This window comes from Elephas maximus, chromosome 4 (assembly GCF_024166365.1).
Source record: "Elephas maximus indicus isolate mEleMax1 chromosome 4, mEleMax1 primary haplotype, whole genome shotgun sequence".
In the NCBI taxonomy this organism is placed as follows: domain Eukaryota; kingdom Metazoa; phylum Chordata; class Mammalia; order Proboscidea; family Elephantidae; genus Elephas; species Elephas maximus.
This window is the reverse complement of record NC_064822.1, coordinates 189,356,586-189,381,191: the sequence shown is the minus strand read 5'-3', so window position 1 is coordinate 189,381,191 and position 24,606 is coordinate 189,356,586. Positions and strand designations below refer to the sequence as shown.

The 24,606-nt window shown below is 50.9% G+C and overlaps 1 protein-coding gene across 5 annotated transcripts in view; it reads right to left on the bottom strand.

Moving 5' to 3' along the window:
• ARHGAP8 (Rho GTPase activating protein 8) overlaps positions 1-23,151 on the bottom strand; it is an 82,601-nt gene extending 59,450 nt beyond the window's left edge. For 2 of the 5 annotated variants that reach the window (XM_049884630.1, XM_049884634.1), the window contains exon 1: positions 23,001-23,145. The gene's annotated coding sequence lies outside the window, so the exon portion shown is untranslated. Of the gene's footprint in view, positions 1-2,899; positions 3,240-23,000 lie in introns of all 5 variants that reach the window. The other 3 variants (XM_049884631.1, XM_049884633.1, XM_049884632.1) reach the window with 3 other exon arrangements.
• Between the last annotated feature and the right edge of the window lie 1,455 nt (positions 23,152-24,606).

The window sequence follows — 24,606 nt, the reverse complement described above, 5'->3', positions numbered from 1 at the left end:
GAGAGGGGCCCAGCAACGATGACACTGACCTCCACTGAATACAGGTGGGGACTCACTGGGGGCAGGGAGCTGCCAAGGCCACTCAGAGGGTCTGGGGCAGGACGGCTTCTACCACCAAGGGGCACCCAGGCACAGACTCCCCAAGCCTCTCTGCTCATGCTCTGCCTGAGAAGACAAAGCCCACAGACACAGGCTGACCCAGAATCGACAAGGGCAGCCCCCACAAGCTGGGGCGGTGGACTGAGTAGGCAGTTAACCTTCTTGGCCACCAACATCCCTTCTCCTCTGTCAGTAACACACCCATTTTCTCTATCATGAGCATGCGTGCGCACACGCGTAAGTGAGTGAGGCTTCACTCCAGGAACAAGTGACCGAAGATTAGCCAATCAGAGCACCGAATTCCCTGAGCCACAGAGATTTCAAGAGTGATTGATCACATGACCCAGATTAGTCCAATCAGAGTGAATTCCTGAGTACAGGGCTGTTTTTGGTTTTTTCCCGCTGCTGGCATTGACTATCTAGGAGGACATGGGCCTAGAACTACCAAGGATCACCACATGAAGCCAATAGCAGAAGACAGAACTGAGAGATGGAGAAAAACCAAGTCCCTAAAACACTGTGCATAGATCCAATACGTTCCCTTGTCTCCTTAAGCCAGTTTGGGTTATGGATGATCTGCCCTTGTAACAAAGTGTTGATATTTTTTTCTTTGAAAAATCGTGGCATATTGAAAAACTTGATGAAATCGGCCCCGATATCCTCTAAGAGCATAAAACAATTTCATTTCTGAAAACTCCTTGGAGGAGAATCTGGCTCAGCAACAGAGACACGACATGCCTCAACCGACTTCCACCCCGCACCACACACAGCCCTGGATCCCAGACCCCCTTCCAGGGCCGCAATTAGCGAAGGCAGCACCACCAACGCATACAATGAGGCTCTTTAGGAAGCTGCTTTCACTTGATCCAAGCATCTCTGCTCTGGGCAGATAACACAATCTCTACAAGCCTGGTCAGCTCCATGTTGACTTCATTAAGCCCCCCGGACGTCCTTCTGCTCCACGGTTCACTTCTAAATGGCAAAATGTTATGACAACAACATTAAAGGCACTGTTTTCAAGAGGGGAAAAAAATCTCCCATAATCCCGTGCCACAACTGTTACTTCTGCACGTCTCCCTTCCCACTCCCCGTTCCGTCCACACGCATCCATATTTTATGAAGTTGTCACCACGCTGCTTGTACACTCTGTAATTGACTCTGTCCACTTATACCCACATCAGTCGAGATCTAGAATACTCCATTCAATGCCTAGAATATTCCATCCAATGTCGTCCAATATTTCAGCCACCAGGAACATGGCCCAGCACTCTCTGGGTGGAAGCAGACTCCCTTGCTGAGATGAGGCAGGCAGAATGGGGGACAGGAGAGGAATAGGGATACTCTGAGGATCAAGTCCTCAGGACAAGCCAGACGGCCATGGTTTTCTGTTCCTCTCCCTGCTGGCATCTTTAGGTCTCAGAACAAAACTTCCCCAACCACTGAGCCCTGATGTTTGTTAGCAAGATTAAAAAGGTACAATTCTGGGATAATCACCCCTCTTCAGGAAGTCAGTGTGGGTGGGGCATGATGCAGCAGGATGTTTGTTAGTGGGATTAGGAAGACATAATTAGTCCCACAGGCTGAGGTATAAAATAGCTGGGGGAGGTTTCCTTGGTCTCCTCAGCTATGGTGCAGGTGGGACACACACAGTGTAAGCTGATAGTCCACCTTACTGAACAACCTGGCCAGGGGGAGACTGGCAGTAGCTATGGTCCTATAAAATCCCCTCACCCACGGCACAAATTGGGTGTGCATGGAAAAGCCGTCATCTCCACCCAGACAGCTTTTGAGGGGGGACTGCTTGTGACAGAACTTTTCTGGTTGTTGGCTGTCTGATTCTTGTAGGTAATAAATGCTACTTGCCATGTGCTAACATGCGTTCAGGCCCTGGTCGGAAGGACGTGATTCTTACAGAGCGGCCTATGTTAGTTACTGATGCTCCTTTCCTAATGGCCTCCTTGCTGTCCAGGGATCGGCGACGACCTGGAGTACACTGCAGATTTGGGATGTTGTCTTACAGTTATGTCATGATCAAGGCCGTGTTGGCCTATAGACACCCCAACTGTGCTGAGATGAGGCACAGGGTGTGGCCCCTGAGACCAGGTGTCTCATCATAGCTGCCCTGGTTCTCCCTCCAGCTTCTAGTAACCTTTGACCAGTGAGGACCACCAGCAGGGAAGGAGGAGAGGATGATGGGGAGAGGGTTCTCCCCACTCCCTCCCACCTGGGACAGAGCCTCAGCTCCTAGCATATGCTGCCTCTCCTCATATCACCACGTGGGCTCCAGCTCCAGGGTGACTCTCTCCCGTCCGTTCAGGTCCAGGCGTGGTACTAACGGGTCATGGGTTACTCCTCGTTATGGACTGAATTGTGCTCCTGCCGAATTTACAATGAGACCCTGTCTGGCACAAACGGTTAAACACTCGATTGTTGACCAGAAAGTTGGTGGCTCAAACTCACCCAGAGGCCCCTCAGAAGGAAGGCCTGGCGAACTGTTTCCACAAGTCCACAGATATGAAAGCCCTAGGGAGCACAGGTCTACTCTGCGCACATGGGGTCACCATGAGTCAGAATTGACTGGACAGCAGCTACATTTACATTGAAGTCCTAACCCCTGGTACCTATGAATGTGACCATGTTTGGAAAAAGGGTTTTTGAAGATGTTATCAGTTAATGTGGACAATGAATCAGTTAAGCTGAATAATGAATAAGGAAGACTGAAGAAGAATTGACGACTTTGAATTCTGGTGTTGGTGAGGAACACTGAATACACCATGGACGGTCAGAAGAACGAACAAACCTGTCTTGGAAGAAGTACAGCCAGAATGCTTCTTAGAGGCGTGGATGGTGAGACTTCATCTCATGTACTTTGGACATGTTATCAGGAGGGACCAGTCCTTGAAGAAGGACATCATGCTTGGTAAAGTGGAGGGTCAGTGAAAAAGAGGAAGACCCTCAATGAGATGGAGGGACACAGTGGCTGCAGCAATGGGCTCAAACATAGCAACGATTGTGAGGATGGTGCAGGACCGGGCAGTGTTTCATTCTGTTGTACATGGGGTCGCTATGAGCTGGAACTGACTTGACGGCACCAAACAGCAACTGGAGTAGAGTGTGTCCTGATGCGATGGAGGGGTGTCCTGATAAGAGAAGACAGAGAGACACACCGAGGAAGATGCCTATTATGCATTGAATTGTGTCCTCCAAAAACATGTGTTGTAAATCCTAACCCCCTATATCTGGGAATGGGTTTTCTTTGTTATGTTGTTATGCCAATAAATTCAACAACTTAGATCAAACGAACAAATTTCTTGAAAGACATAAATTACCAAAGCTTACTCGAGAAGAAACTGATAACCTGAATAGTCCTGTAAATCTAGTGAAGAAATCAAATCTACTGTTTAAAAACCCTTCCCACAAGAGGAAAAAAAAAAAAAAAAAAAAACCCTCTGGGCTTAAATGGGTTCACAGGTGAATTCCAGCAGACATTTAGGTTAGAAAGAACACCCATTCTACACGAACCCTCTGGGCTTAGATGGCTTCATAGGTGACCTCCAGCAGACATTTAGGTTAGGAACAACACCCATTCTACACAAACCCTCTGGGCTTAGATGGCTTCACAGGTGACTTCCAGCAGACTGAACTCCAGCAGACATTCAGGTTAGGAAGAACACCCATTCTACACAAACTCTCTGGGCTTAGATAGCTTCACAGGTGAATTGCAACAGACATTTAGGTTAGGAAGAACACCCATTCCACAGAAGCTCTTCCAGAAAACAGAAGACAAGGAAACACATCCCCCTTTATCAGGGAACAACTGAGGTCAGTAAGGTGCAGGCGGCTGTCCAAAGTCACAGAGCAAGTCTGCCCAGGACACCTATTACCTTGTCTCTTTTTCTCTTACCAAAAAAAAAAAAAATTTTTTTTTTTTTTTGCACTGGTAAACCTAGATATGTCCCTGGTGCCTACGAGCCAAGTCAACAGTGACCGTCTTTCTGGGCACCACGTCCAGCTTTAACCTGCCTCCTCCTCCACCTCCTGTTCTTGCCAGTCAGCGCCATCCCTCCAGGCATTCACTAACGCCCCTGTCACTTGCCCTCAGGTGGCACTTTCTGCTCTGCCGCAGGCTGCAATGTGGCCTTGGCCAAGAGTACTGTTCTCTCTGGGCTGTAAAATGGAGCCTCTCACTGAGTTGCTGCCAAGACCCCAAGGGTTGCCAGGACATTGCGGGCAGGAAATCCCTGGACAGAACACAAGGACAGAGCTGAGGAGGGGGTCAGGGAGGAGCAGGGAGGGAGCAAAGACTCCAGGAGAGAGTTCCAGGGGGGGGGGCCCAGAGGAAGCGGTTCCAGGAAGAGGGACAAGCCTTAGGAGCCACATGCACACCCCCCTACAGCACATACTCAAACACACACACACACACACACACACACACACACACACACACGGTGTCCTGGCTCGCCTACCACCAGGCCTGCGATTCTGAGCAATCAGCCTCCAGCAAGCTCCTCTCACTCCAACACACCTTCATTGTTGTTCTTAGGTGCCGTCCAGTAGGTTCCGACTCCTAGCGACATTATGTACCACAGAACGAAACACTGCCTGGTCCTGCGCCATCCCTATAATCATTGTTATGCTTGAGCCCATTCTTACAGCCACTGTGTCAATGCATCTCGTTGAGGGTCTTCCTCTTTTCCTCTGACCCTGTACTTTACCAAGTATGATGTCTTCCTCCAGGGACTGATCCATCCTGACAGCATGTCCAAAGTTTATAAGATTCAGTCTTGCCATCCTTGCTTCTAAGGAGCATTCTGGTTGTACTTCCTCTAAGACAGATTTGTTCATTCTTTTGGCAGTCCATGGTATATTCAATATTCTTCGCCAACACCACAATTCAAAGGTGTCAATTCTTCTTCGGTCTTCCTTATTCATTGTCCAGCTTTCACATGCATATGATGCGACTGAAAATACCACGGCTTGGGTCAGGCGCACCTTAGTCTTCAGGGTGACATCTTTGCTCTTCAACACTTTAAAGAGGTCCTTTGCAGCAGATTTACCCAATGCAATGTATCTTTTGATTTCTTGACTGCTGCTTCCATAAGTGTAGACTGTGGATCTGAGTAAAATGAAATCCTTGACAATTTCAATCCTTCCTCCGTTTATCATGATGTTGTTTATTGGTCCAGTTGTGAGAAGTTTTGTTTTCTTTATGTTGAGGTGTAATCCATACTGAAGGCTGTGGTCTTTGATCTTCATTAGTAAGTGCTTCAAGTCCTCTTCATTTTCAGCAAGCAAGGTTGTGTCATCTGCATAACACAAGTTGTTAATGAGTCTTGCTCCAATCCTGATGCGCAGTTCTTCTTCATATAGTCCATCTTCTCGGATTATTTGCTCAGCATACAGACTGAATAGGCATGGTGAAAGAATACAACCCTGACGCACACCTTTCCTGACTTTAAACCACTCAGTATCCCCTTGTTCTGTAAGTGACTGATTCCAGAACAACTCACAACATTTCGCAGCAGCAACAGGACCTGTTGGCTACCCCCTCCCACCCTGTCCCCTGGGTCTTCGTCCCCTGTGTTTTTTCACTGCCACCTGATCCTGGAGGCCACAGCTCCTGGGGGCAGGGGGATCCAGATGGGGTGGAGGCCAGAGCCAGGTGGCCAGGCCTCTCTGGGTGCAGAACACGATGGTCAGGTTTGTCTCCCTGGCAGGGCGTGGGCAGAGGCCCAGGAAGGGAGGCCCCACCTGCTCCAGCCCACCTGTCCCAGCTCCCGAGCCAGCACCTCAAACCCAGCTTTCCCCAAGCCAATGGAGCAGCTCCCTGGGGTCTTGGGGGTGGGCAGGGGGACACCAGGCCTGGGACCCTGCATCCTGCAGAAAGCCACCCTCTACCTGCTGTGAAAATGTGCAAAGACACTCGGTCCTCGACACCCGCTGGTGTCAGGTGAGCTGGGAACCTGTCCTGTCTGCACTCAGCAACCCCTGGCTGATGGGTACAGGTGACAAAGGCTGCTCCTGCCCTGGGGGGCACCCCCTTCTGTGGGGTCTTATCACCCCCCGTCATCTCACGTAAGCCTCACGAGAGGACCCAAGGGCCCCCAAAGTTGGATGACTTCTAGAAGGAGGACCTGTGACTCACCCCGCCCCCACCCAGGGGACCTCAATGCAGCCTCAGGCTCTGCTGCCCCACACCCATGCTGGAGCCTCCAGACCCCCTCCCCAAAGTGCACCCCTTTTCAAAGCTAGCCTGGAAAACCAGGCTTAGCCAAGGACACAGCTTCAGGGGTAAAGCTGTTCCAAGCTAAACAGATAGATCGAAAGCAAGCTTCTGCGGGCACCAGGCCCGGTCTGGATGCAGCCCCCTCACCAAAAATGCAGGGGCACCTCCTGAGGGACTCACTCATCTCAGGGGAGGAAACATGTCTGGAACACTCTTGCTTCAAAGCCTCACAGGTCACGCTGTTAGTTGCTGGGTGCAGTTGACTCGATTCCGACCCATAGGGACGGACAGAGTAGAACTGCCCCATAGGGTTTCCTAGACTGTAATCTATAGCTCCTGCAGAGCCACTGGGTGGGTTCAAACTGCCAACCTTTAGGTTAGCAGCTGAGTGCTTAACTATTGCACCACCAGGGCTCCTTGCCTGGCACACGTTGGCATTGTGTGCTGTCGAGCCGATTCCAACCCACAGCGACTCCATGTGACAGAGAACTGCCCTATAGTGTTTCCTAGGTTGTAATCTTTATGTGAGCAGATTGCCTGGTCTTTCTCCCTTGGAACTGCTGGATGGCTTCAAGCCTCTGACCTTTTGGTTAGCAGCCAAGCGCTTAACCATTGTGCAATCAGGGCTCCTCCAGGTCACACTGACCACCAGGTAAACAACCAGAATGGACCAGGGTCTCTCCTTACTCCTGTGCCTTCGGGGAAAGGGCCTCCCTGCTCAGTGCAGACCCCGACCTCACAGCATGGGCGGCCAGAGGACACTGGGTGAGCTCCAGCTGCCTGCCTTCCCACTCACGACTTAAGGGCTGAGGAGCCTGCTGGGCGCTAGAAGCCACCAGAGTCAAGAAGGCATTGTTTCCTTGCCAGCCAGACTCCGATTTCTCAAAACAGGAGGAGGCTGCTGCTTTTTCCCTTGACAAGCTCAAACCTTCCTCCTGAGCACCTATCTCAAAAAGCACAGAACGGGTCGTTGGTTTTGAAGTTTGCAAGCTTGGGAGGGAGGATGCTGCAGAAACAACCCGGGCCTTATTGAGGGGGGCCTGGCTGGGGAAGTCTGATGGGGTGTACATGTGAGACTCCTTACAGTCCTATAGATGGGAACACGTGAGCCACCTGCCCCGCCCTCCATGACGCTCAACCACGGGCCATGACAGCCCCGCAGCCTGCCTGCCCCCTCCCCTGCCCTGGGCTGAGCTGGTCGGCAGCACCTGGCCCCACGGAGGGCAGGCATGGCCAGAGCCTCTGCCACCCCGCCACCCCCAGCCTCTGGTCCCTCCCAGTCTGCACAGCTGGTTTGTCCTCTCCAGGCCTGGGTACCCCAGGTGGTGCGGTCTCTCTGGGAGGTGCCCATCAGAGGGGTGGGCTCCTGCATCGGAAGTGGGGGGCTGGTCCCTGCAGCTGCCTTCATAGTCAGCTCTGCTTCCCACACCTGTGACAATCACAAAACAGTGGCACCAGCAAAGAGCCCAGCGAACATCTTGTGCCGTCATATGTCACTGCACAGCAGGGAAACTGAGGCCCAGAGAGGTTAAGGGACTTGCCCAAAGCCACATGTCAAGTCAGCGGGGAGCTGGAACCCAGGTCTCCTGGCTCCAGCCTACAACCAGGACGACTCTGGACGCTGTGGAAACGTAAACCATGTGCAAGGATACAAGGAGGAAAGCAGCCTTCCCACTCTTCCCCGCCACCCAGCACCAACCACAGGGGAGGCATCTGCCCGTTTGCTTCTGGACTGTGCTTTGTTCTGTGTGGCCCCAGGGTACGGCTGTGACACTTGGACCCTCATCTTTGTGTGGGACCCCTCATGGACTGAACCATGCCCCCCCCAAAACGTGCTGGAATCTTAACCTGTGGATGTGATCCTGTGGGGAAATCAGGTGTCTTTGTTATGTTAATGAAGTCATGCCTGAGGAGGGTGGGCTCTAAATCTAATCAATTCTGAGCACTGTCTTAACTTCACTTTGCCCTTGGCACCCAGGCTTTGCCTGAGGGGGCACCAAATAAAGGAAAGACATCTCTGTCCCTGTCTTACCAGGAAAAAATAGGCTCAAGGAGGATGAAGCTGGCAGCCTGGGGTTTTAAGTCCAGCCTTTCACCATCCCCGCTGCCCCCACATACAGCCTCGACCCTGGACACTGTCTTCCCTGCACCCCTGTGGTGACAGCTCAGAGACCCTCCAGTGAGCCACACTGGAATGGAGAGGCTCACTAAGCCCTGATCAACCCATACCTGAAGCTCTCCCACATACCACACTGTTCCTGCCTACTCCAGGGCATTTGCATAGGCTCTTCCCTGGACCTTCTAAGTTCTTTCTGCCCCTGAAGCCTCCACCAAGACTTCTTCCTGCTCCGCCACAGTCCTCCCCGCCAAAAGCCCACCAAGCCACGGCTTCTAACTGCAGTTTGGCCCGACCACACTGTGGCCCTAACCGCAGTTTGAATTTGGTGCCAGAATCCCACGCATGCACGAACCAGGATTTTGGAGCACGTGCAGGACTGGAAGAGCTGTGTCTTCAGTCTGTCCTTGGACCTGAACATCACCGACATGATTCAACATCTGGACCTCCAAACACGGACATGGGAGGGCTAAGGGTGGAGAGTTCTGGGCACCAAACCCAGACTCCAATGGAAATAAAAGCTCCGAACTCCCTCGGACAGCGAGCACGTGGTCTTTCAGCTGCTGAGCTCCATGTTGCTCCTTGTTTGTGCAAACAATAAATTTCCACTTTCTGTTTCCCTTGCAACTGGTGGTGCGGCGCCCGTCTTATTTCGATCGGCTAGTAGGACGACAAGAGCCCTTGTTCAGTTACACCCCTACCTGCAGGACAGCTCGCATTAAGAGAGTTCTCTCTTTCTAATCAGGTGTGCATCACCCCCCTACACACGTACAGACAGACAGACACACAGACACACACACGGACACAGACACAGACACACACACACACACACTCTCTCTCTCTCTCAGCATCCTATATCCATTTTTCATAGCTAGCAAACCAGGTGTGATGGCATGCTTATTCCAGTCATTCTTTGGTTAAGGCTACCTTGTGTCCCCTCACCAGACTGAGGCTCCATGAGGTTCAAGCTCAAGGCTCCCCAGCACCTACTACTTGGCCCGGGGTGGGGAGATCCTCCAGAAAGCCAAAATAAAGTGACAATAAACCAGACTTTCGCAAATAGACCTGTTGAATAGGAAAATTAATAACAGACATCTTACTTATTTGAAGGTTTTTCTTATTCACCAAACAAAATATTCACCATTAAAAGCCTGACCCAAACTGCAAAGGCCTGCCAGAAACTGCTCTACAGCATGTCAGTGTGTCTTATCCTGCTAGAAAAGGATAGTCCTATTACCTCCTAATTTAAATCTCAAAAAGCCTCGTGGCTGCAGCTGGGTGGAGGGCCAAATCATTAGCAGCCAGACCAGAAGTAACCAGGTATCGGTGGGTCTCAGGCGAAGGGGGAAAACAACAAAAACCAAACCCGCTGCCGCGGAGTCCTATCGACTCCATAGCACAGAGTAGAACTGCTCCATAGGGTTTCCAAGGAGTGGCTGGTGGATTCGAACTCCTGAACTTTGGTTAGTAGCCAAGCTCTTCACCACGATGCCAATGGGGGAGCGCAGGCTTCCATCAGTCAGTCATGTTAAGATTAGCTAAAGGCTGATCTTCTATATTTCTCTCTCTCCTTCTCTTCATAAGCCACATTGTACCTAACTTCTTCAAGCCATTTGCTTTTTTTGGAATCACAATGGCCTCCCTATATGCATACAGAATTAACTGCTCAGAAAAAACTTGGTTTGAATTTCGGTGAGTTTTGATTATTTGTTTACAGTGCCTTTCATTCCTGGGCAATGGGCTTCTGGGCAAAGGCTACGTCGCCCCTGTTACGGATTGAACTGTGTCCCCCCTCTCTCCAAAATACATGTTGGAATCCTACCCCTGTACCTGTGAGCATTATCCCATTTGGGTATAGGGTTTTCTTTGCTCTGTTAGTGAGGTCTTATCAGTGTAGGGTGTATCTTAAACCTAGTTACTTTTGAGGTATTAAAAGAGCAGATTATGTAAAAAAGAGAAGGAACAGTGGTGGCGCAAAGGTTAAGCACTAGGCTGGCAGTTGGAACTTACCCAGTGGCTCTGTGCAAGAAAGACCTGGCGATCTGCTCCCATGAAGATTACAGCCAAGAAAACCCTATGGAGCAGGCAGTTCTACTCTGTTGCATGGATTCACTGTGAGTTGGAATCAACTCCACAGCCCCTAACAACAGCAGGCAAAGAGAAACAAGCCCAAACTGGGGAAGATACATGCAGAGATCTCCAAGGTACAGGAAGAACGATGGAGAAGCTGAGACAAGGACTAAGCCTTCCCCTACAGCCGGCGCCCTGAACCGTGAGTCAATAAATTCCTGTTTGTTAAAGCCACCCCCTTGTGGTATTTCTGTGATAGCAGCGCTAGGGAACCAAGCCAACCCCCAAGCCCTCACCCTCCACCTGAGCCCCAGATACCTGTCCTCCTCCTGAATCTCTGCTGAGCCCTCGGCCTCTGAAACCCCCCACCCTCCTCAGCTGGGCTCTCTGGAGGGTCCCACCCAGGGAATCCCTGCCTGGGAAGGGACCAGAACAGCCCTTCATTAGAGCTGGACCAGAACAGGCCTTATGGACGTGATGCAAAGGAGACTTCAACTCACCCAACAGCTCTATTTATAATTCACTGCCAAATGGTTTGTTGCTGTAAAAATGTATTTGCACATTACACAAATAGACCCTCACAGCAATTATATTAACACTTAAATTACATATTAACACCTGCTTATCTCGGGCAAATTAGCTCCAAATTTAATTTGCGTCGGGCATCTGTGCAAGGTATACAGAGAACTCTCTAGCACGTGCACAATCCAGAGGCTCTGATGAGGGGCTGGGCCCGAACCCTGTATTTCACAAGGAGGGCACTGAGGACCAGAGGAAGGGGTTTAGCATGGTCACACCTGATTCTGGATCCAGAGTCCAGGTGTGAGGGCAGGGCTCTGGTTCAGGGCTGAGAGAGGGTGTCGCCACTGCGATGGGATCCCAGGGTCCCCTAGTGCCGCCTCACAAGAGATCATTTTTACCTTTTGCTGAGCCATGCCATGAGCCCACTGGCACAGACCCCACTGCCCACTCCTCATCACAGACACTGCTGGGTCCACAACACCGGGGACAGAACCATGTCAGACCATTTTTCCAGGTGGTGCCAGAAGCCATTAGAACCTGGTTAAGAAACCTTGGTGAGACACCTAGGCAAGACACCTGGGCAAAACACTTGGGCGAGACCCTGGCAGGACACCTGGGTGAAACACCTAGGGAAGACACCTAGACGAGACACATAGGCAGGACAACACCTGGATGCAACACCTAGGCAGGATACTTGGGCATGGCACCTGGGTGAGACACCCAGAGGTGGCTGCAGAAAGGTTCAAGTCAGCTGACTGTGACTTCACGACCTTGCCAGAGGCCTGCCCAGAAGTCCCAGGAAACCCTTGGCACTCTGAAAAGCAAGGGGGTGGTCTCCAAAGAGGTGCTGGGCACCCACCCCCTCCTGCTCTCGTGGACACCAAGGACAACACTCAGGGCTCCTCCCTCAGACTTCTAAGTAGCCCAGGCCGGCTGCCTCCCCCCGCCCCCCATCCTTGTTGCCCTGCCCAAGGGTACCTCCGCACTCACTCAGGTGTGAACCTCTAATGCACAGCCCCTCAGGCTGCAGGAACTCCCCTCCCAGGGCCTGACTGGCCCGAGAGTCATCCTGTCTCTCTTTTCAAAGGTTTGTTCAAGAGCCCAGGTCTTAGCCACTCAGCACATGGCAATTTCCCTGCCCACCAGGATGGGCTCATTCAGGTCTGTGAGGCCCCAGAGAAAGTCTTCCAGGTGCTCCTGAAAAAGGGAGAGCCATTGGAGGAGCCTCCCACCACAAAGGATGTATGAAGACGGGTCCTGGAAGAGCTTCAGCCATCTTGCTGCCCTAGCCTCGCCACTAAGCACTCATCGAGCCCCACTGGAGTGGAGATGAGCTCCATGCCCTGATCAATCCATACCTGATCTCCATACCATCTGCAGACCATTTCCACTTACAAGGTCAATAGATTCCCCTTGGGTTTTTGTTGTTTTTTTAATTTTTATTCTTTTACTTTAGTTTATTCCATAAGAATAAAGTTTTTACTGCAGTTTGTACACATCGATATCACTGTAAGAATTATTGGTCGCTTGGTGAAAATTTTATAAACCACCACAGAGATATTCAAACTAAACAACAACAAAAAAACTGAAATTATAAGGTCAGACAGTAGGTTTTAATTTAATGACTGCCTCAGTCATCCAGTGCTGCCATAAGAGAAATACCACAAGTGGGTGGCTTTAACAAAGAGAAATTTATTCTCTCACAGTCTAGGAGGTTACAAGTCCAAACTCAGGGTGTCAGCTCCAGGGGAAGGCTTTCTCTCTCTCTCTCTCTGGAGGAAGGTCCTTGTCCTCAATCTTCACCTGGCCTAGGAGCTTCTCAGGCACAGGGACCCCAGGTCCAGAGGATGCACTCTGCTCCTGGTGCTGCTTTCTTGGTGGTAGGAGGTCCCCAACTCTCTGCTTGCTTCCCTTTCCTTTTATCTCTTGAGAGATAAAAGGTGCTGGAGACCACACCCCTCCACCCCTCGGAAACTCCCTGTACGTTGATCAGGGGTGTGGCCTGGTAAGGGTGTTACATCCCACCCTAATCCTCTTTAGCCACAGGCAGAGATTATGATTTATAACACATAGGAAAATCACAAAATGCAGGACAGTCACACATGGCCTAACCAAGTTGACACAGATTTTCGGGGGACACAATTCAATCTGTTACAATGACCTACTGTGTATTTAGGTTAGCCAATTAAAATTGACATTGCATTACAAGTTTGAAATTGTACAGAAACAAATAGCTCTTATCATAGAATTGAAACAAATATAATATCGATAAAAACATTTAAAATTTTCTACTCCAATTAGATGGAACTCAGAGAAATAATTAGCAAAAAATTCTTAGAGTGAACTTGATAGCTGAGTAAAAGCCTTAATTTCTGATTGACAGACTGAGCTGACAATTGTGTGGTTTGAATAAAGATCTTCTCCTTGTTTGACGTCCTTGAGTGCAACAAGAACGACACATTGAAGTGGGCTTAGGTTGTTGTAGCTGTCCCCCTTGATTTTTAAGCCATTTTAGAGCTGGGTTTTCCAGTTGTGACAATGAAAAACTTCTGATGGCCCCAGATCCCACCCCAGCCTGGGAGAGGGGCCTCCTCTGGCCTCCGGCAGCCCTCAGCCCCACTGCAGCCCTCATCAGCCTACACCGTGTGTCTGTGTGTCCTTCTTGACCTCATCGTGTGTCTCCTGAGAGGTGGAGCTATGTCTCACTACAGCTGAGTCCCAGCGCTCACTCAGCCCAGGCAGGGGACATGACCAGGGGCTTGAAGAGTCCTACAAGGGAACAGACAAAGGGCTTACATCAGAGCCTTTGTGGCCTGGTCCCACCACAGCCTAGGGTCACCCCGACACCTATCTCCCTCACCCATCTCTGCCACCCCAGGCTGGTCTGTCCCTGAACAGGCTGCAGCTAGAGCCTGGAGGAGGTGCTGGGTCCTCTCCTCCCTGTTAGGCGCCACTGAGTTGGTTTCGACTCATGTGACAAAGTAGAACTGCCCTACTGGGTTTCCTATTGTTGTCAGGTGCTGTGTGGTGGGTTCCAACTCATAGAGACCCATGTACAACAGAAAGAAACCCTGCCTGGTCCTGTGCCATCCCCACAATCATTGCTATGCTTGTGCCCATTGTTGCAGCCACTGGGTCAATCCATCTCGTTGAGGGTCTTCCTCTTTTTCGCTGACCCTCAACTTTACCAAGGATGACGTCCTTCCCTAGGGACTGGTCTCTCCTGATAACATGTCCAAAGTACATGAGATGAAGTCTCACTGTCCTTGCTTCCAAAGAGCACTCTGGCTATAATTCTTCCAAGACAGATTTGTTCATTTTACTGGTAATCCACGGTATATTCCATGTTCTTCACCAACGCCATAATTCAAAGGCATCAATTCTTCTTTGGTCTTCCTTATTCACTGTCTAGCTTTCACATGCATATGAGGCGATTGAAAATACCATGGCTTGGGTCAGGTGCACCTTAGTCTTCAAGGTGACATTTTTGCTCTTCAACACTTTAAAGATGTCCTTTGCAGCAGATTTGCCCAATGCAATGTGTCTCGACTGCTGCTTCCACGGCTGATGACTGGGGATCCAAGTAAAATGAAATCCTTGACAACTTCAATCTTTTCCCCGTTTATCATGATGTGGCTTATTGGTCCAGTTGTGAGGATTTCTGTTTTCTTTATGTTGACGTATAATCCATACTGAAGGCTGTGGTCTTTGATCTTCATCAGTAAGGGCTTCCAGCTCTCCTCACTTTCAACAAGCAAGGTTGTGTCATCTGCATATCACAGGTTATTAATGAGGCTTCTGCCAATCCTGATGCCTTGTTCTTCATATAGTCCAGCATCTCGGATTATTTGCTCAGCATACAGATTGAATAGGTATGGTGACAGGATGCAACCCTGATGCACACTGTCCTTGATTTTAAACCATGCGCCATGAAACGACCATAAATGGTTTCTATTGTTATCACTTGCTTAAGTCCAGTTCAATAATTCAATCTAAATTCAAAGCCTTGGCCTGCTGGTCGGCCACTGCCACCCCTTCTGGGAAGCCTTCTCCACCCTATGCTAGCTGTTTCCTCCCAGGCATCCCACAGATGGCCAATCAGCGGTCAGTCAGTCTGTTGTCACAAGCCCCTTGCGGTAGGGCTGGTCTTGTTCCCTGCAGAGTCCCTGTGTCCACTGCCGACCAACACAGAGAGGCAGTGGGAGGTAACTGTGGATTAAATTAATTAACCTCCTTCTGGAAACTGAAGTGATCCACTGGACCCGAAAAAGCCCACCTCCAACCCTCAGATTCCTCTTTACAGAAAGATCCAGTTTCACTGGGTCAGATAAAGACTTTCCCTCAGACTGCCAGACAGAAAGGTGCCCCAGGTCCCCATGGTTAGTTCAGGCTACCTATAGCTCCCAGAACTGTGGGACTGGCCAAGGAGACCCCCTGCGTACCTCTGAAGTAGATCCCCCGTCCCAGCACCGGCCGCTGCGAGCGAGCAGCAGGGAAGAGGCAGCAGGTGGGCTCCAGCCAGTGCACCCCTCTCTCATGGTGCCACCCCAGTGAGGCGGGTCTCGCTCCTCAGAACCCTACTTCCTCATCTGCGAAATGGGCACACGCCCTGCCCAGTGACACCACAGGGCCGAGGAAGATCAATAAAGTGACTGGTGTAACATCACGTGGAAGGTTTGACACTGCACCGTTACTGTCTTAATGCCTGTGGGAATGAAGTCAAACCACTGCCCTAAGGGGAAGCTACAGATTAGAGGAAACCTGAAGGAGAATGGGGCCAACATAGTGCAGAGGCTTCATGCTGAGCCTGCCTCAAAAATAAATATGTGACATTGTGACAACTGGAAATTTGAGTACTGCCTGGGTCGTCCATATTCGGTACTAATTACTGTTAATTGTTATTTTTTAATATAATTTATTTTATTTTTGTTGTTGCTGTTGTTGAGAATACACACAGCAGAACATGCACGAATTCAACAGTGTCTACAAATCAAATTTGGTGACACTGGTGACATTCTGCACGTCGTGCAGCCATTCTCACTCTCCTTTTCTGAGGTGTTCCTCCCCCAGTGACATAAACTCACTGCCCCCTGAGGTTCCTATCTATTCTTCTGAGTTGCTGTTATCAATTTGATCCCATACAGATAGTTCTTAAAAGAGCACAAGGCTCAAGGCAGATGGTTTTCTAGTTAAGCAAAATTAATGTTTGGTTTTAAGAAGACTTCAGGGGTCTTTCTGGTTTAAGGTTTAAGGATTACCTAAAAAATAGTTTCGGGGGTTCATCCAACCTCAATGGCTCCAGAAAGCCTAGAGTCCATGAGAATTTTAAATTCTGTTCTACATTTCCCCCCTTTTGATCAGGATTCTTCCATAGAAACTTTGATCAAAATGCCCATTGAAATGGCAGCTGGGCACCATCCAGTTCTTCTGGTCTCATAGCAAAGGAGGCAGTTGTCCATGGAGGCAATTAGCCACACATTCCATGTCCTCCTTCTATTCCTGACTCTCCTTTCTCTGTTGCTCTAGGTAAATAGAGACCAACTGTTGTGCCTTGGATGGCCACTTGCAGGTACATGAACTATGAGGTAGAACAGAAGCACTAAACATGTTATTAGGCCAATTAACTGAGGTGTCCCATGAAACCATCACCCTAAACCTCCAAAACCAAGGAACCAAATCCCATAAGGTGTTTGGTTGTACATAAGCGCCTTGGCAGCTACTCTTTTTTTTTTTTGTCTTTGTTGTAAGTCTATCACACAACAATTGCCAGTTCAACTTTTCACAGGTGTACAACTTGCTGACAGCAATTACATTAATCAACTGTGCAGCCCTACCCTTAATCAGTGGGATTTTTCCGTCACCGTAAACCGAAGCTCCGCACACTCCATGAGCAATAACCACCCCCCCTTTTCCCTTCTCCCCCCCACCTTACTGACCACTAATAAACTTAGGTCTCTACACATTTGCCTGTTCTTGTCTTTTTATACAAGTGAGGTCATCCAATATTTTTCCACTGTTTATTGTTTTAAGTATGATAATGGTATTATGGTTATGTTAAAACAAACAAACGATCTTTTCGGGAAGAAGCGCTGGTAGCACAGTGGTTAAGCACCCAGCCAGCTGAAAGTTCGGCGGTTCAAATCCACCAGCCGCTCTGTGGGAGACAGCTGTGGCAGTCTGCTTCCGTAAAGATTACAGCCTTGGAAACCCTATGGGGCAGTTCTACTCTGTCCTGTGGGGTCACTATGAGTCAGAACCGACAGGATGGCAAGCGGTTTGGGTTGTTTTTTGTTTTTTAGGAATTCATACTGCAATATTTATGGATAAACTACAGTGTGGTCTGGGAAGTGCTTTAAAATAATACAGGGGTGGGGGCGGCAGGTGGGGGGACAGCAGGGGTGGGGGACAGCAGGGGTGGGGAGCAGGGTGTAGGGGCAGCAGGGGTGGGGGGAAGCAGGCAGAGGGGGGACAGGCTTGGTGCAAGGTGTTGGTGGTTGACGCTGGGTAATAAGGGCTCATTATTAACCCTGCCTACCTTTGTGAACATCTGAAACTCTCCAGAAATTAAAAGTTAAGTGAATAAATAAGTAGACCTTCCTGTATAGAACACACCACCACCGGTGCGTCAGTTTGTTATACTGTTGTGGCTTGTATGTTGCTATGATGCTGGAAGCTATGCTACCCATATTTCAAACACCAGCAAGGTCACCCATGGTGGACAGGTTACAGCAGTTGCCAGCCTAGGAAAAAAGGCCCGGAGATCTGCTTCCAAAAATCAGCCAATGAAAGCCCTGTGGGTCACAATAGAACACCGTCTGATATAATGCCAGGAGATGAACCCCTAGGTTGGGAGACACTCAAAATACACAGTGGATGAACCCACGGACTCAAGCCTACCAGCGATCCTGATGATGGCGCAGGTAGGCCTGGGCAGTGTTTTGTTCTGTCGCACATGGGGTCACTATGAGTCAGTCAACTAACAACAACATATAACAATCAAGAAACAACTGTGTTGTCCAGGAGATTTAGAGATACGGACAGGAGCACGCACAGAGAACACTCCCACCCAGAGAAAGTTACAGCGGGAACTTTACAGCTGGTGGACCCCAGAGGCACCAAGAATGACAACACCAGGAGGCAGGCCCCTCCTTCAAATGCTCTCACTCAACTGGCCTGCACCATCCCTCCTCCCCCAAAGCTTTCCTGTAGATAGCAAACCCCACTTCCAACCAGGACCTGCCCTCAGGGTTTCCTCTGCTCCTGGGTGTTTTATGGCAGTTTCCCTGAAACACAGCAGTGGGGGAGGGGGCAGTGGTTTCTGGACTCCTGACCTGTCAAACCAGTTCCTTCAGCTGCCAGCTTGTAAGACAGACAGTCACTGGGTCCACTCTCCTCCAAATGAAAATTCACTTTTGGCTTCCCTGCTCAGCCTGGGGTCACTGGAGCAAAGAGCTGGCCGCCAGCCCCGGGCAGAGAGTAGGGTCCCAAAGCCCCAGAGCCCGTTTTTCTCCTAAGACTCTCCCCCAAGGTAAGTAGGCAGAACTAATACTGGCAAATGCGAACACTTTCAAAGTGCCACTGGGACTTCCAACCGGTTCCTTCAGGTTTGAACCCTGCTGAGAATTTACATTTCCACCCCAGATAAACTGAATCAGAGTCTATATTTTAACAGGATCCCCAGGTGGTTCTCATGTATAATAAATTTTGAGACCCACTGCTCTATTAGTGGCTCTCAGAATTGGTCCCTAACCAGCAGCATTAGCATTGCCTGGAAACTTGTTGTTAGGTGCCATTCAGTCGGTTCCATACACAGCGACACTATGCACAAAAGAACGAAACACTGCCCGGTCCTGCGCCATCCTTACAATCGTTGTTATGCTTCAGCCCATTGTTGCAGCCACTGTGTCAATCCACCGCGTTGAGGGTCTTCCTCTTTTCCGCTGACCCTGTGCTCTGCCAAGGATGATGTCCTTCTCCAAGGACTGATCCCGCCTGACAACATGTCCAAAGTATGTAAGGCGCAGTCTCGCCATCCTCGCGTCCAAGGAGCATTCTGGTTGTACTTCTTCCAAGACAGATATGTTCGTTCTTTTGGCAGTCCATGGTATATTCAATATTCTTCGCCAACACCACAATTCAATTGTGAACTTGTTAGAAATGCAAATTCTCATCAGGGGGTTTGAACCAGAATAAACCGGTTGGAAGCTCTGACTGCCACTTCCTGTTTTAGGCACTTTGAACATGTTAACTAGATCAATGAACAACATTATGATAACCAGAGAAAATATTGACATTGTCAAGGATTTCATTTTACTTGGATCCACAATCAACACCCATGGAAGCAGCAGTCAAGAAATCAAAGGACTTATTACATTGGGCAAATCTGCTGCAAAAGAACTCTTTAAAGTGTTACAAAGCAAAGATGTCAGTCTGAGAACTAAGGTGCTCCTAACTCAAGCCATGATGTTTTCAATCGCCTCATATGCATGTGAAAGCTGGACAATGACTAAGGAAGATGGAAGAATTGACGCCTTTGAATTGTGGTGTTGGCAAAGAATATTGAATATACCATGGACTGCCGGAAGAATAAACAAATCTGTCTTGGAAGAAGGACAGCCAGAATGCTCCTTAGAAGGAGGGATGGTGAGACTTTGTCTCAAATACTTTGGACACGTTATCAGGAGGGACCAGTCCCTGGAGAAGGACGTCATGCTTGGTAAAGTTGAGGGTCAGCAAAAGAGAGGAAGACCCACAATGAGATAGATTGACACAGTGGCTGCAACAAAGGGGCTCAAACACAGCTAGGATTGTGAGGATGGTGCAGGACCGGGCAGTGTTTCCTTCTGTTGCATATGGGGGTGCTATGAGTCAGAACTGACTGGAGGCACCTAACAACAACAACAATTATCCTATGAATTGGCATTGTCCTGTTTTACAGATGAGGACACTGAGGCAGAGTGGCTAGCATCTTGCCCAGGTCACACAGCTGGGGAGTCAGAGAGCCACGAAGCCTGGGATCCTGGGAGTCAGGGAGTTGGGGAGCCTTAGAGTCAGGGAGCCTGGGGGTGGGGAGTCTGGGAGCCAGGAAGTCCAGAAGTCAAGGAGTCTGGGACCTGGGAAGCCTAGGAGTTCAGGAGTCTGAGACCCGGGAAGCCAGGCTCCGGGGTCCCAAGTGTTAACCACTGGGCAGTCCTGCCCCTGCTGAGGGCTGGCATGATTCTCGCTGAGCCTCATCACCCCCGCTGGGTTCACAATGCCCATGTGAGAGGTGAGGAGACAGGCCCAAGAGAAGTGACTCAGCCAGCTCACCTGGTTCCAGGGACCCAGAAACCTGGAGCATGGCCAGGTCGGGCTGCCTCAGCTCCTGAGAGGCGCCACATAAAGACGGCTAGGGCAGGACTCGGGATTACTGAGTTCCACCTGCAGCAGAAACCCCAAACATGCAGCTTCGAATGGGGCCACTCCCACAGTCCCGGCCCCAGAGAGGCTACTCTCCAACCGTCCCCCCGGGGAGGCCTGGGAAGCCTCTGATACACGGGGCACTTCTTCCTAGCACCAACCACAGGGCTAGGGGGAAGGGTAGATAACCCACCTGAAGAGAAACTGTTCAAATGCCAATTTTACATTCCCACACTAATTTCACACACATTTGAGGATTATCACCTGCAGATATCAAATGTCTCTATCTCCTGCCAGACCACCAGCTAACTCCCGGGGGACACTGGTGCGACCCTGGAGACTTCTAACCCCTCTGTGCCTCAGTTTCCTCATCTGTAAAAGGGGCCCATAGCAGTCCCTGCCTCATGAGACTGGTGTCCATGAGGAATGAGGCAACAGGCAGCCAGTTAGGGCTTGATCCCTTAGCGATGGTTCCCAGGACCTCCTGGGGTGGGACTGTTGGTGAGGATGGCCAAGTCCCCAAGAGGGAAGGTGCCCCAATCAAAAACAAGGTCTCCTGACCCCTCCTCCGCATGCTGCCTCAGTTTCCCCGTCACAGAGACCAGGGTAACATCAAGGGATATGGCGAAAAAGGTACTAGCCAGGCACCTACAGGGTCACCTGAGCTCTTTGCTGTTCTTTTTAACGGAAGCCACCTCTTGACTCCTCCTCTATGGCACGTGGGCGCGCCTAGCCCCAACTGGGCCTAGATGACTTCCACAGGATGTCTCTGCAAATAAGTTTCCAGACCTTAAGCACCTTTCTGCATTTTGATGACTCAGTGACGTTATCCAGGTAAATCCCCAGCGGGTCTTAGGGCCGGGCTGGCCCACCCACCATATCAAGTAGTCCACAGGCATTTCCAGCCTCACAACACATTCCGACTATTGGCCACCTACAGCCCCTGGAACTGGTCAAGGTTTTCCAGCCTCTATGTGACCTCAACCTGCCATGCCCGTCCGTGCCTAACTCCTATCCGTCTTCCAGCTCATAGGCCCCCTCCTCCAGGAAGCCTTCCCTGACCTCTCGCAAGCCCCTGGGCTTCCCTTCATCAGAGGGACCAGACTCTCAGGCGCCGAGGGCAGGGACTGGGCTGGCGGCTGTCCACAGGGCTAGCTGGACTCAGGCCCTTGTGCCTCTTCACTCAGAGCCCTGGGGTGGCTTGAGGAATGGTTGGTCACCTCACTACACAAGGCACTCACCAGTAAGATCCAACGCAGAGGCTGACCTTACAAAACTGTTGAGCCTGAAGTTTTGTGATCTCACCTAATCATGTCAAAACTATATTAGGCAGACAAATGGAAGCACAGCACAGGGCTCTCCAGAATCAGCCTCTGCCACAAAACTTCAAGGTCTTGGCCACCTGACAGCCAAGTCCCCGTCCCCACCTGGCAAACAAGTACACACAGGAATTCCACCCTCCCGCCCCAGCTTCCTCTCTAACAGATCCTGCAGGGCCTTCCCCAGAGGCCAGTTCAGGGGACCACACCGACCAGAGGGAGGCCGGCGGGCTTCCTGCAATTAAACGCCCAGGAGAGAGGACCCACTGGGGTCCATCTGGGCTAGAGGGGCTGTGGCTGGGTTCCCTTGCCACTCACCTTCTGTGAGCCCTGCTGCTCAGCTCTACAGTGGTTGGAGCTGAGCAGTCCCACACACACCTCGAAAGGCAGTAAGGGAAGTTCCCAGGCCAGCAATGTTCAACCCCCAGGGAATTTCCAGGGAGGCACCAGGCCAGGGGTTTGAGAAAGGTGGGAAAAGCCAGGGTCTCCTCTCACACCCCCTGCCACCCCCCAGTTATGATTTACCACTCGATTGTTGCTTTTAGCCTATTAACTCTTGGGGGTTCTAGCCCCAGCCTGTTGAACTGGCCAGGAACCCCAGACCCAGCACCTGAGCCTGAGCCAGCACAGTGCTTCTCCTGGCCTCAGTTGTCTTCTCTGTGATGCAGAAATGAGGCTGCTGGCTTCCCACGTTGGTGTGAGGGAGCTGACTGGCCAGGTACCAGTGCCAACGCTCAAGTTCCAAATTACAGAGGGGGAGGGAAAGCGGGGCCAGGGACAGACTGGGCCAAGACAGCCTAGTCTGGACCAGGCCAAAACAGAGTGGGGGAAAAAAAGGGGGTGGGGTTGTAGAGAGGAAGGGGAAGGGGTGCCGCGAGGGGGGGGGAGGTGTAGGACCGTGGGCAGGGAGGAAGACTAGGGGAGCAGGAGGGAGCAGGGAAGGAAGGGTGGGGGAGCAGGGAGTGAAGGGGGGCTGTGTGGGCAGGGAGGGGAGAAAAGGTCGGGGAGCAAGGGAGGAGAGACAGAGGAAGGCGGCGGCCAGGAGGAGCAGGGAGGGGGAGAGGAGGGCGGGGAGAAGGGGCGAGTGGGAGAGGTGAGCGCCGGGGGTAAACCGGGGAGGGGGTCGGGGAAGAAGAGTCGCTCAGGGGCCCCAGTGGCTAAGCGCCGGCAGGGGAGAGCGCAGGGCATCCGGGTGCCCGGCCCGTCTGTCACCCCTCATGTGGCACCGCGCTCCCCCTCCGGTCCTCACCTGAGCCCTGTCCGGCCGGCCCCAGGTCACCACGACAACTCGCGTGGCACCTCCACCAGACACAGGTGTCCCCTCCGCGGACGCCAGGCCTTACCTTGCGACACCCCGCCAGAGCCTCACCTGGCCTGCACCTAACCAGGCTCACCTGGCCCCGCCCCGGACGTGGCTCCTAGGCAGGCCCCGCCCCCACCGCGGCCAGCGCTCCCCGAGGCCACAGTCCTTGGGGTGGGAGACGCCCCTGCCGCCCCCAGGATCTCGGGATCCCTGCGAGGCCAGAACAAGCGGCCCCGCGTTGACGGCGGGAGGGGTGGAGCTGGCGACCTGGGCCGCCCCTCACACTTTGCACCCAAGGAGCTCCTGCGCACCCGCCTTGGCAGCGTCGGCCCTTCGGCAAGACACCCATGCCTTGCCCAGCCATCTTCTCATTTTGTTGTTGTTGTTGTTAGGTGCCGTGGAGTCCACTCCGACTCATAGCGACCCTGTGTAGGAAAGAATGAAACACTGCCCGGTCCTGGCCATCCTTACAATCGTTGTTATACTTGAGCTCACTGTTGCAGCCACTGTGTCAATCCACCTCGTTGAGGATCTTCCTCTTTTCCGCTGACCCTGTACTCTGCCAAGCACGATGTCCTTCTCCAGGGACTGATCTCTCCCGACAACATGTCCAAAGTATGTAAGACGCAGTCTCGCCATCCTTGCTTCTAAGGAGCATTCTGGCTATATTTCTTCCAAGACAGATTTGTTCAGATTTTTGGCAGTCCATGATGAAGTCAGTTTTCTTCGTCAACACCCTAATTCAAAGAAATCAATTCTTCTCCCATCCTCCTTAGTCATTGTCCAGCTTTCCCATGCACATGAGGCAACTGAAAATACCATGGCTTGGGTCAAGCACACCTTAGTCTTCAAGGTGACCTCTTTGCTTTTTAACACTTTAAAGAAGCCTTTTGTAGCAGATTTGCCCAAGGCAATGCATCATTTGATTTTGACTGCTGCGTCCAGGGGAGTTGACTGTGGATCCAAGTAAAATGAAATCCCTGACAACTTCAGTCCTTTCTCTGTTTATCGTAATGGTGCTCATTTGTCCAGTTACGAGGACTTTTGTTTTCTTCATGCTGGGGTGTAATTCATACTGAAGACTGTGGTCTTTGATCTTCATCAGTAAGTGCTTCAGGTCCTCTCTCAGCAAGCAGAGTTGTGTCATCCGCATATTGCAGGTTGTTTTTCTTTTTCTTTTTTAATTGAACTTTAGAAGAAGCTTTACAGAACAAACTAGTTTCTCATCAAACAATTACTACACGCATTGTTGGATGACATTGGTTAACCGCTGCACAACATGTCAACACTCTCCCTTCTCAACCCTGGCTTCCCTATTACCAGCTTTCCTGTCCCCTCCTGCCTTCCAGTCCCTGCCCCAGGGCTGGTGCACCCCTCTAGTCTTGTTTTTTTCCATGGGCCTGTTCAATCTTTGGCTGAAGGGTGAACCTCAGGAGTGACCCGATCACTGAGCTGAAAGGGTGTCTTTCCTTTGGAGTTAGAATTTTGTTCTACATTTTTCTCCAGCTCTGTCTGGGACCCTCTATTGTGATCCCTGTCAAAGCAGTCAGTG